The following is a 12056-nucleotide window of genomic DNA, read 5'->3' as shown; positions in this document are numbered from 1 at the left end:
TCCAGCCAGGAACTGAGCAGCACGCAGCCACTCGCTCACTCCCCCCCCGGTGGGATCGGGGAGAGTACTTAAAGAGTAAAAGTCAGAAAACTCATGGGTTGCAATAAAGACAGTTTAATAGGGAAAGCAAAAGCCACGCGCACAAGCAAAGCAAAGCAAGGAATTGATTCACCCCTTCCCATCGGCGGGCAGGTGCTCAGCCATCCCCAGGAAAGCAGGGCTCCATCCCGCCTAACGGTGACTTGGGAAGACAAACGCCATCGCTCCAAACGTCCCCCCCTCCTTCTTCTTCCTCCAGCTTATATACTGAGCGTGATGTCATACGGTATGGAACAGCCCTTTGGCCAGTTGGGGGCCAGCTGTCCTGGCTGCGCCCCCTCCCAGCTTCTTGTGCCCCGGGCAGAGCACGGGAAGCTGAAAAGTCCTTGACTGGCGTAAACTCTGCTCAGCAAGAACCAAACCATCGGGGTGTTTTCAACATTGTTCTCATCCTAAATCCAAACCACAGCACTCTACCAGCTACTAGGAGGAACATTAACTCTCTCCCAGCTGAAACCAGGACAGTGCCCACCCCTTATTCCATACCATTTACGTCATGCTCAGGTCCCACATTATCCAATACATCCTGATTAACCACCCCCCCCCCGCCTTAGTCTATGGAGCACCCCTGTGAAATGTCTGTAAAATGTCCATAAACATCCCCAAATGTCCACCCAATGTCCCCTGAGTTCATTTAGTCCATGACTTTGGGCTCCATCCGTGATGCTGGTGGCTCAGGACAGGAGAGGTGGTGTGTTGCGTGGAGTTATTGGGCACCAAAGCCCCCTCAGGTCGGGTCACTGCTGCGCTTGCACTGCTTCTTGTAAGGCTTCTCCTCCAGGGGTTCAGGTGGTTCCTGCTATGGTAATTCCTACAACATGCAACTCAGATCCCGGGTCACAACAATTCAAAGGTATTTCCATTCCAGTCTCCTCCCCTGGCCCCTTTGGACCAGACCATTGGGTTTAACACTGCAATGGACTCCTCCCCTTGCCCCTGCTCCGGCTTGGACTTCTCCACAGCCTGCAGTCCCTTAGGGGTTTACCTGCTCCAATGGAGCCGTGTCTGTGAGCCACAGTCTCTCCAGGGGCGTACCTGCTGCGGCATGGACTTCTCCACAGCCACGGTCACTTAGAGGTGCACCTGTTCCAGCGTGGCCTTCTCCATGGGCCACAATGCCTTCAGAGACAGACCTGCTCCAGCGGGGCCTTGCCCGCAGCCACAGTCTCTTCAGAAGTAAACTTGCTCCACCATGGCCTTACCCAAGGCCACACGCTTTGAGGGGCTCCAGCATGACCTCATGCACAGCCACTGATGCTTCAAGGGGTACCTGCTGCAGCACGGGCTTGTCCACAGCCACAGATGCTCCGAGGTGTACCTTCTCCAGCGTGGACTCCTCCTTGGGCCACAATCCCTCCAAGAGGTATGCCTGCTGCGGCACAGACGTAACCATGGCCACAGACGCTTCAGACATACCTGCTCTGGCGTGGGCTTATCCACGGCCACAGACGCTTCGGGGTGTCCTGCTCCCGCGTGGCCTCATCCACAGGTGACAGTCCCTTCGACTCGAGGTCACACTGGAGCTCCAGCCTGTCCAGGGCAGCGGCACAGAAACAGCAGCGATGCCCTGGCCGTCTGCCAGCCCAGGCACGTGGCCGTTGCTGTTATCAACATGTTCCCAGGCACGGCAGAGTGGGATGATCAGCAGTTCAGCAGCACAGCAGGCAGCAAAAGCAAAAGCAGCCGCTAACGAGCACCAGACTCTAAGATACAGTAAGGCAAGCAAGCCCCGGGGCAAGCACAGAAGCCTGCCGATTACTAGCCAAACAGCACTAACAGCTATAAGTTCGATCTAGCACATTCCAGTTAGATCTGTCGTGACCTCGAAGCCTTTGAGCCCCACGTTGGGCGCCAAAAAGGACTGGCGTGGTTTAACCCCAGCCGGCAACTGAGCACCACGCAGCCGCTCGCTCACGGCCCCCACCCCAGGGGGATGGGGGAGAGAATTGGAAGGGTGAAAGTCAAGGAACTCGTGGGTTGAGATAAGAACAGTTTAATAATTGAAGTAAAATGGAATAGAATAGTAGTTGTAGTAATAATAATAACAACAATAATAATAATAATAAAACACAACACTAATATACAAAGGAAGTGACAGACGATGCAATTGCTCACCACCCGCTGACTGATGCCCAGCCCGTTCCCGAGCAGCGATTGAGGCTCCCCCAGCCAGCTCCCCCCAGTTTCTGTACTGGGCATGACGTCACGCGGTATGGAACAGCCCTTGGGCCAGTCGGGGTCAGCTGTCCTGGCTGTGCCCCCTCCCAGCTCCTTGTGCACCGGGCAGAGCACGGGAAGCTGGAAAGGCCTTGACTGGTGTGAGCACTGCTGAGCAACAACTAAACCATCAGTGTGTTACCAACATTATCCTCACCCTAAATCCAAACCACAGCACTGTGCCAGCTACTAGTGAAAAGGGGCTTTAGAGTGTAACTATAAAAGTTTAACTATTGCACAAAAGGATTGAAGTAAGGAGTCTTGCAATCTCTCAGCGAAGGACAGGTCCTGATCAGAACAGCAACTTGTCTGGAAAACCAGCTGAAACCGACCCTGCAGCTTGGACAAGAGTCAAGGAGCAACTGAGTCTGCGCAAGAGCAAGGGGTTACCAGCGGTGACGAAGAAGAGTCATCAGCCTTCATCCCCACGACCCCCCGCGACCCCCACCAGGAGGCACCGCGCAAGCGCAGTTGGGAGGGGTTTATGGAAACGACCTCTGGGGGCGAATTTTAATACAAAGCGGGGACAGGTCATGCATATGTCTAGGCGTAGTGGGAAACCTGATGTCTATGTAACACTTTGTCGTATAAATCCAGGACAAGCCTCCACGTGGGCGCGCACGACTTTGGCGGGATGACCCCCCGTGCTGCCCAGCGCTGAATAAACATACCTACTTTACAGCCTCACGGGCTGGGGAGTCTGTTCCCGCACGTCAGTTCGGCGAGCCAGGCAGCAGAGTCTCTGCTCGACCGCGGGACCGACTGCGGAGCGGACGCTCCTGGGCGCACCCCGAGCATCTTCCTCGGAGGAGCCTCCGCTGCCAGCCGCTCACCGCGGGAGCAGACAACAACCTCCTGAAGCCGCGGATCAAACGGTATGTTTGACAAGAAGGGCCAGTAAGTCGTACGCTTGGCCGGGGCTGCTGGTAAACCGCGCAGAGACGTCTGGCGTGCAGCATAGTCCCCGTAGGGGAGGAGGGTACCCTGGCCGATGGAGCGGCCAAGGAGATCTGCTGGCCGATGGAGCGGCCGCTAGCGATCCTGGGGGTAGATCGAGCAAATCTGAGGTCACCGCTGCATGCCAGTGTTGGGAGCCAGGATGGACCTGCTAATGACTGTATAAGAAGCAGGAGAAGGGTAAGCGGACCTCTCCCAAAAGTATTTAAATCTTTGCAGCTGCTGAAGGGATATCAGCTGGAGCGATAATTATCTGTTTCATTTACCCGGGTATTGCATATACTACATGTATGGATTGTATGGATTGTATGTAGTGCATGTAGTGTATGTTGAAAATTCGTGTGTGTGTGTGTTTGAGACACAGCATCGCTGTGAAGTGAGTGGGAGTCCTGATTTGTGGTTCCGTGACTCCACGAGGAGCACGGCCAGAGGAGCACGGCCAGAGATGGACAAAGCGCCTGGAATGTTTATAACATTTGTAACTTTTGGAGTGTAAATTGGGCTGCTGTGGTGCTTAGCCAAAAATTTGTAAATCTTTTGGTGTGTAAAATTGGGCTGCCGTGGTGCTTAGCCATTCTCCTAAGTATCGGGGAACTGGCTAATCATCAAAGTGGCAGAACGAAGAGAAGTCGCTCCTTCGGGGGTTTGGGCTTGAACCCTGGGAATATTTAAACGAGGGAGAAAATGGGATAAGATGGGGAAGTGAACGCTTTTACTTGAAGGGGGCATATTTAACGCCCGCGGGACAGAAAGTGGCTCTGGATTGGGAACAGCCTATTCCGGACGCTTTCTCAAATCCCCACATCGGCGGGCAAACGGGTAATTCCTTGCTTTGCGTGTGGACTCACCACTAGACTGCATGGCAACTGGCATCCGACCTGGGTACTGCTAAAATGTAAATCTTGTGGGAAAAGGTGGTATTGTTTATCGAGCAGGCGGAGGGCAGAGTGCCTCAAGTGCCTTCCCCAGACCCCCACGGTTTTATGATTGGGAAAGAGCCCATCAAAATTCTGAAATAGTGAAGCTTGTGTGTGGAAAGAAACACCTATTCCTGGAAATTTGGGACGTGTGGGAGGGAGACTGGGAGAAAACTACAGAGATCTGCAAGAAAAGATTTGTGTGGAAGCTGAAACAAAGCACTGGGGTTAACAAGAAGTAATATAAAAGACAGGTAGAAAAAGTGAGAGAAATGGGTAATGCTCAGGGCGGCGTTTTAAAGACGAGTCCCCTGGGTTGTATATTGGCTCACTGGAAGGACATTGCTGGAACCGGGGGTACAGAGAGCAAGAAAACTCTCGTTAAATATTGCAACCAATGGTGGCCGATCTACAAATTGGAACATGGGGCTAAGTGGGCACTTAATGGGTCAATTGATTGTAATACCCTCCTACAATTCATGTTGTTTTTAAGGAGAGAAGGAAAGTGGGATGAAGTATCATAGGCAGATATGTTTTTCACCCTCCGAAACCATCCGGAGTGGCAAAGGGACTGTGGAATGGTGTTGCCACTGGACCCTATGGTACTCGCCCTTGAGCGGGAAAAACATGATGGTCCCACGCACTTCCCATGGCAGCAGTGACAACCGGAGGGCGAGCGCTCAAGACCCTGCAGCCGGGCCGGGCGGCTCCCCAGGCCCCCAGGACCCAGCTGGATCCCCTGCGAAGGAATTGTGCTTGATTTTGATAGAATCCTGGAATGGTTGGGGTTGGAAGGGACCTTGAAGATCACCTGGTTCCAACCCCCTGCCATGGGCAGAGACACCTTCCACTCAACCAGGTTGCTCAAAGCCCCATCCAGCCTGGCCTTGAACACCTCAGGGATGGGGAATTGTCGTGGTTTAACCCCCGCCAGCAACTGAGCACCACGCAGCCGCTCGCTCACTCCCCCCCCGGTGGGATGGGGGAGAGAATCGGAAGAGTAAAAGTGAGAAAACTCAGGGGTTGAGATAATAGGGAAAGCAAAAGCCACGCGCACAAGCAAAGCAAAGCAAGGAATTGATTCACCCCTTCCCATCGGCGGGCAGGTGCTCAGCCATCCCCAGGAAAGCAGGGCTCCATCCCGCCTAACGGTGACTTGGGAAGACAAACGCCATCGCTCCAAACGTCCCCCCCTCCTTCTTCTTCCTCCAGCTTATATACTGAGCGTGATGTCATACGGTATGGAACAGCCCTTTGGCCAGTTGGGGGCCAGCTGTCCTGGCTGCGCCCCCTCCCAGCTTCTTGTGCCCCTGGCAGAGCACGGGAAGCTGAAAAGTCCTTGACTGGCGTAAACTCTGCTCAGCAAGAACCAAACCATCGGGGTGTTTTCAACATTGTTCTCATCCTAAATCCAAACCACAGCACTCTACCAGCTACTAGGAGGAACATTAACTCTCTCCCAGCTGAAACCAGGACAGTCACGTGTGTTGTACATTCTATTATCATTTTTACTATTATTATTACCATGATTATCATTATGATTTTCTCCCCTTTTCTGTCCCATCGACCTCTTTTTCTCTCAGCCCCCAAATGTTACTTTTTTGCCCCGATTCTCTTCCCCCATCCCACTGCGGGGGGAGCGAACGGCTGCCTGGTGTTTAGCTGCCTGCCAGCAGCTAAACCACACCATCCCCACACGTCCCCGCCACATCCTCAGCTGTCCCCGATGTGTCCCTGACACATCCGCACGGTGTCCCCAGCCATCCCTGCTGCGTCCCCTCCCCCCACGACACGACTGTGCTGTGTCCCCCACCATCCCTGCTGTGTTCCCAGCCGTCCCTGCCATGTCCCCCCTGCATCCCTGCCATGGCCCCAGCAGTGGCCCTAACCAGCCCCACCCTGTCCCTGCCATGCCACCGCTGCATCCTTGCCAACTCCTCAGCTGTCTCCACCATCTCCCTGCCACGTCCCCGCTGTGTCCCCAGCCGTCCCTGCCACGTCCTCTGCCATGTATCTGCTGTGTCCCCACCGAACCCTGCCATGTCCCTGCAGCATCCCCTGCCACATCCCTGGTCCCCGCATCCTCTTGGTCCCCAATCCCAGCATCCCCTGCATCCCCTTGGTCCCCAGTCCCGGTGTCCTGGGGGTCCCTGCTCCCCTTCGTCTCAGCTTGGTCCCCTTGGTCCCTGCTCTCCATGTCCCCTGCATTCCCGCTCCCGGTGTCCCCTTGGTCCCTGGGCCCCACGTCCCCTGTGTCCCCAGACCCGGGGGGTCCCCACTGACGATGCCACCCGCCGCAGGTGGAGCAGGAGATCTTCGGAGCCAGTGGGGCCGCGCACGCGGTGCTGCTGGTAACGGGTCAGGTGGCCCTGGCCATGCGGGCGCAGCGGGTGGCCGTGCTGGAGGGGGGACGACTGCGTGAGCCAGGGTCCCCTGGGGAGCCACTACTGGCACCTGCTGCAGGGCAGGGGACGGGGGGGGACAGCGGGGGAACGGGGACATGGGGGAGGAGGGTGAGGGAGAGCAGGAGCTGGGGATGGGGACACCACATGCCAGGAAGGGGACACCAAGGGATGGGGGCACCACAGACCAGGCTGGGGACACCAGGAGCAGGGATGGGGACACCGAAAGCTGTGACAAGGGACCACGAGCGCTGTGACGGGGGAGCGCGGGGGCCAGGCCAGGCACGCTGCCATGTCCCTGCTGCGTGCTGGTGACCATGGGGGCCAGCGGGTGCCAGCCGGGCTGGTAACCGGCAGGGCTGGCCACGGGACACAGAGCTGGAAATAAATCCTTCTGTTTGGACCCAGGATGTGTTGGGGGACTGCGGAGCTGGGGGGGGAGGGGGTTGCAGGGATTGGGGGGTGCAGGGGAGGGGCAGCAATGGGGTGGCCAGGGGGGCTCCTCTGCCCCCGGTGGGACAGAAATTTGTACAAAATCCCCAGTTGCCGAGGGGAGCTGCTCCGCAGCCAGTCCGATCCGCAGCGGAGCAGCGGATCTCGGGGCACAGGGAGTTTTCCTGAGGCAGGGAAACACCAGGAGAGCGGAGAGACCCACCAGGAGCCGGCAGCTCTGGCGGGAGACGCTCCCGAAGGCTGGGCATTGCCCGAGCCATGGCGCCCACCCCCGCTGTATTCAAAAGCAGCCTGGTGAGTGCGAGCGACCAGGAGCGCTGCGAACAGAGCGTGGAGACACGGCGTGGCGCAGCAGTTGGTGCTGCAGTGGGCGTGGGAGGCGCGCAGGGAGGGCGCCTCTTCAAAGGAGGGGAGACTTGAAGCACACAGAACCCAGCAACCGGGCACCGTTCTGTGGCCATCGGCACAGGCCAAGGGCACTCATCCTCCCTGGCCCTCGAGGCAGTTGTGGGCACTCGGCTGAGAGCAAAGGCTGCAGCTCTGGCTGGGGGGGCTGCGCCATCCACCCCGGTGCTGCCCGATGCCTCCCCGCAGACGGCGCTGCTGAAGGGAGAGGCCGCAGTGCAGCCCTCAGACTGCAGGAAGGGCCCAGACCTTGCTCCTGGGGCAGGGACAGGAGGCAGAGCTGCCTGCAAAGGTGTGCCCAGGCGGAGGGCCTCCTGCAGCAGGCGGCTGAGCTCCAGGAGTTGGTGAGAAGGCTGCGTACCATCGGGGAGGCAGAGGAGGATTTCGATAGCTGGTTCCGAGCGCAGGCTGCAGTGAGCCCACGGCCAAACAGCCAGAAACTCCCCCTCCAGCACACACAGAAGGGAGGGGGGCCAATAACGCAGAAGAATGGACCGCTGCAGCGGCAAGGACCAGCAGGAGGGAGAGGCTCCCCGCAAAGCCTGAGCTGCCCTTGCAGAACCGCTTCTCTGCTCTGCAGACTGAAGAGGAAAGACCCGCCACAGCAGGAGAGAGGCTGGAGCTGAGTGAGGCAGCCCGATCTGTTCCCCATACACCCACCAGCGCAACCAAGAAAAGGCGACTCTCTTCCGAGAGGTACGGAGGCACCCGTGTGCCGACCTGACGCGCTCTCCAGAGAGGTGTGCTGCTCACCGGGGCTCGTGTCAGGGCTGTCACCGAGAGACTACCAAGCCTCCTACAGTCCACCGATTGGTATCCGCTGCTCTTGTTTCACGTGGGCACCAGGGATGCAGCCGGGAGCAGCCGCAGGAGTATCAGGAAGGATTGCAGAGCCCCGGGAGCGGCGGTCAGGGACTCTGCAGTGCAGGTCGTTTTTTCATCAGTCCTCGCGGCCAAAGGGAAGGGCTTTGAAAGGGCCGGTCAAACCTGGCAAATCAACGAGCGGTTACAGGGCTGGTGCCACAGCCAGGGGTTCGGCAACCTAGGCCACGGGACTGGCTTTGAGAAACCTGGGCTGCCGGGGGCTGCTGGGCTCCACCTGTCAGAGAAGGGGCCGAGCGTCTTCGGTCAGAGGCTTGCCAAGCTGCTGCAGAGGGCTTTAAACACAAGTGGCCAGGGGAGGGGATCCTCAATCCATCCCACTGCTACCAGTTGGATGCCAGTGCCAGCAACAGATGCCCAGAGCCTGCAGAAGGCCCACAGGTCAGCGGGAGTGCGCCCGAAGAGCAGCACAAAGGAATTCCAGGCAGTGAGTCGGCTTCATCGGGGGCCCAACTTCAATGCCTGTGTGCAAACGCACGCAGCAGGGGGCATAAACAAGAGGAGTTGGAGACGTGCACGCGCCTGCAGGGCTCTGATCTTATGGGCATCAGGGGGCCGGGGTGGGATGGCTCCTATGGCTGCAGCGTTGGAATGGCAGGGTCCAGGCTCTTTAGGAAGGACAGGCAGGGGAGATGAGGAGGGGGGGTTGCCCTCTGTCAATGACCAGCTGGAGAGCAGGGAGCTCCACCTGGGGGTGGGTGAGGAGCCCACCCAGAGCTTATGGGTCAGGATCAAAGGCAGGGCAGGGGCAGGTGACGGTATAGTGGGGGGTCTGCTGCAGGCCACCCCACCAGGAAGACCGAGCGGATGAGGCCCTCTATAGACAGAGAGGAGCAGCCTCCCGTTCACAAGGCCAGGTCTTCATGGGGGACTCCAGCCACCCTGACATCTGTTGGAGGGACAGCACAGCAGGGCAGAAGCAATCCGGGAGGCTCCTGGAATGCACTGATGATGACTTCCTTCTCCAAGCGACAGGGGAGCCAGCGAGGAGAGGTGCTGTGCTGGACCTTGTTCTCACCAGCAAGGAGGGGCTCGTGGGGAAGGGGAAGCTCAAGGGCAGCCTTGGCTGCAGCAATCATGAAATGGTGGAGCTCAAGATCCTTAGGGCAGCGAGGAGGGCGCACAGCAAGCTCACTGCCCTGGCCTGCAGGAGAGCAGGCTTTGGCCTCTGCAGGGACCTGCTCGGTAGAGCACCGTGGGAAAAAGCCCTGGAGGGAAGAGGGGCCCAAGAAAACTGGTTAATAGTCAAGGATCGCCTCCTCCATGCTCAGGAGCGACGCAGCCCAACAAAGAGGAAGTCAGGCAAAGACACCAGGAGGCCTGCAGGGATGAACAAGGAGCTCCTGGACAAAGCCAAATTCAAAAAGGAAGCGGGCAGAGGGTGGAAGCAAGGACAGGTAGCCTGGGAGGAAGACAGAGAAATTGTCCGAGCAGCCAGGGATCAGGTCAGGAAAGCTGAAGCCCTGATAAAATTAAATCCAGCCAGGGATGTCAAGGGCAATCAAAGCAGCTTCTCCAAGTATGTCAGTGATAAAAGGCAGACTAGGGAGAATGTGGGCCTTCTCCAGAAGGCAACGGGAGACCTGGTCACCCGGGATGTGGAGAAGGCTGAGGTACTCAGTGACTCTTTTGCCTCAGTCTTCACCGGCAAGTGCTCGAGCCACACCACCAAGTCGCAGAAGGCAAAGGCAGGGACTGGGAGAATGAAGAACCGCCCACTGCAGGAGAAGATCGGGTTCGAGACCATCTAAGGAACCTGAAGGTGCACAAGTCCACAGGACCCTGTGAGATGCATCCACGGGTCCTAAGGGAACTGGCGGATGAAGTTGCTAAGCCACTCTCCATCATATCTGAGAAGTCGTGGCAGTCCAGTGAAGCTGCCACTGACTGGAAAAGGGGAAACATAACTCCCATTTTTAAAAAGGGAAAAAAGGAAGACACGGGAACTGCAGGCCAGTCAGCCTCACCTCTGTGCCCAGCGAGATCATGGAGCAGATTCTCCTGGAAACTATGCTAAGGCACATGGAAAATAAGGAGGTGATTGGTGACAGCCAGTGGGGCTTCACTAAGGGCAAGTCGTGCCTGGCAAATTTGGTGGCCTTCTACGACAGGGTTACAGCGTTGGTGGATGAGGGAAGAGCAAGAGATGTCATCTACCTGGACTTGTGCAAAGCATTTGACGCTGTCCCGCACGACATCCGTGTCTCTAAATTGGAGAGACGGGGATTCGACGGATGGACCCCTCGGTGGATAAGGAATTGGCCGGCTGGTCGCACTCAAAGAGTTGTGGTCAACGCCTCGATGTCCAAGTGGAGACGAGTGGCGAGTGGCGTTCCTCAGGGGTCGCTATTGGGACCAGCACTATTTAACATCTGTTGCCGACATTGGGCAGCGGGATTGAGCGCACCCGCAGCAAGTTTGAACCAAGCTGTGTGATGCGGTCGACACGCTGGAGGGAAGGGCTGCCATCCAGAGGGACCTTGACAGGCTGGAGAGGTGGGCCTATATGAACCTCATGAAGGTCAATCAGGCCAAGGGCAAGGTCCTGCACATGGGCCGGGGCAATCCCAAGCACAAATACAGGCTGGGCAGGGAATGGATTGAGAGCAGCCCTGAGGAGAAGGGCTTGGGGGTGTTGGGTGGTGAGAAGCTCAACATGACCCGGCCACGTGCGCTTGCAGCCCAGAAAGCCAACCGAATCCTGGGCTGCATCCAAAGCAGCGTGGCCAGCAGGGCGAGGGAGGGGATTCTCCCCCTCTGCTCCGCTCTCCTCAGACCCCACCTGGAGCCCTGCGTCCAGCTCGGGGGCCCCCAACATAAGAAGGACGTGGACCTGCTGGAGCGAGTCCAAAGGAGGGCCACGAAGATGACCAGGGGCTGGAGCACCTCTGCTATGAGGAGAGGCTGAGAGAGCTGGGGTTGTTCAGCCTGGAGAAGAGAAGGCTGCAGGGAGACCTTAGAGCAGCCTTCCAGTCCCTGAAGGGGGCCAAGGAGAAAGCGGGAGAGGGACTTTTCCCAAGGGAGCAGGGCAATAGGACAAGGGGTAATGGCTTTAAACTGAAAGAGGGTGGATTTAGATGAGGTACAAGGAAGAAATCCGTCAGTGTGAGGGTGGTGAGGCACTGGGACAGGTTGCCCAGAGAAGCTGTGGATGCCTGTCCTGGTTTCAGCTGGGATAGAGTTGATTTTTCTTTTTTCCTTCCTAGTGACGTGCGGGAACAGACTCCCCAGCCCGTGAGGCTGTAAAGTAGGTATGTTTATTCAGCGCTGGGCAGCACGGGGGGTCATCCCGCCAAAGTCGTGCGCGCCCACGTGGAGGCTTGTCCTGGATTTATACGACAAAGTGTTACATAGACATCAGGTTTCCCACTACGCCTAGACATATGCATGACCTGTCCCCGCTTTGTATTAAAATTCGCCCCCAGAGGTCGTTTCCATAAACCCCTCCCAACTGCGCTTGCGCGGTGCCTCCTGGTGGGGGTCGCGGGGGGTCGTGGGGATGAAGGCTGATGACTCTTCTTCGTCACCGCTGGTAACCCCTTGCTCTTGCGCAGACTCAGTTGCTCCTTGACTCTTGTCCAAGCTGCAGGGTCGGTTTCAGCTGGTTTTCCAGACAAGTTGCTGTTCTGATCAGGACCTGTCCTTCGCTGAGAGATTGCAAGACTCCTTACTTCAATCCTTTTGTGCAATAGTTAAACTTTTATAGTTACACTCTAAAGCCCCT

The sequence above is a fragment of the Platalea leucorodia genome (genome assembly GCF_965183815.1).
Source record: "Platalea leucorodia genome assembly, contig: SUPER_28_unloc_1, whole genome shotgun sequence".
Lineage (NCBI taxonomy): Eukaryota > Metazoa > Chordata > Aves > Pelecaniformes > Threskiornithidae > Platalea > Platalea leucorodia.
This window is presented reverse-complemented; position numbering follows the sequence as displayed.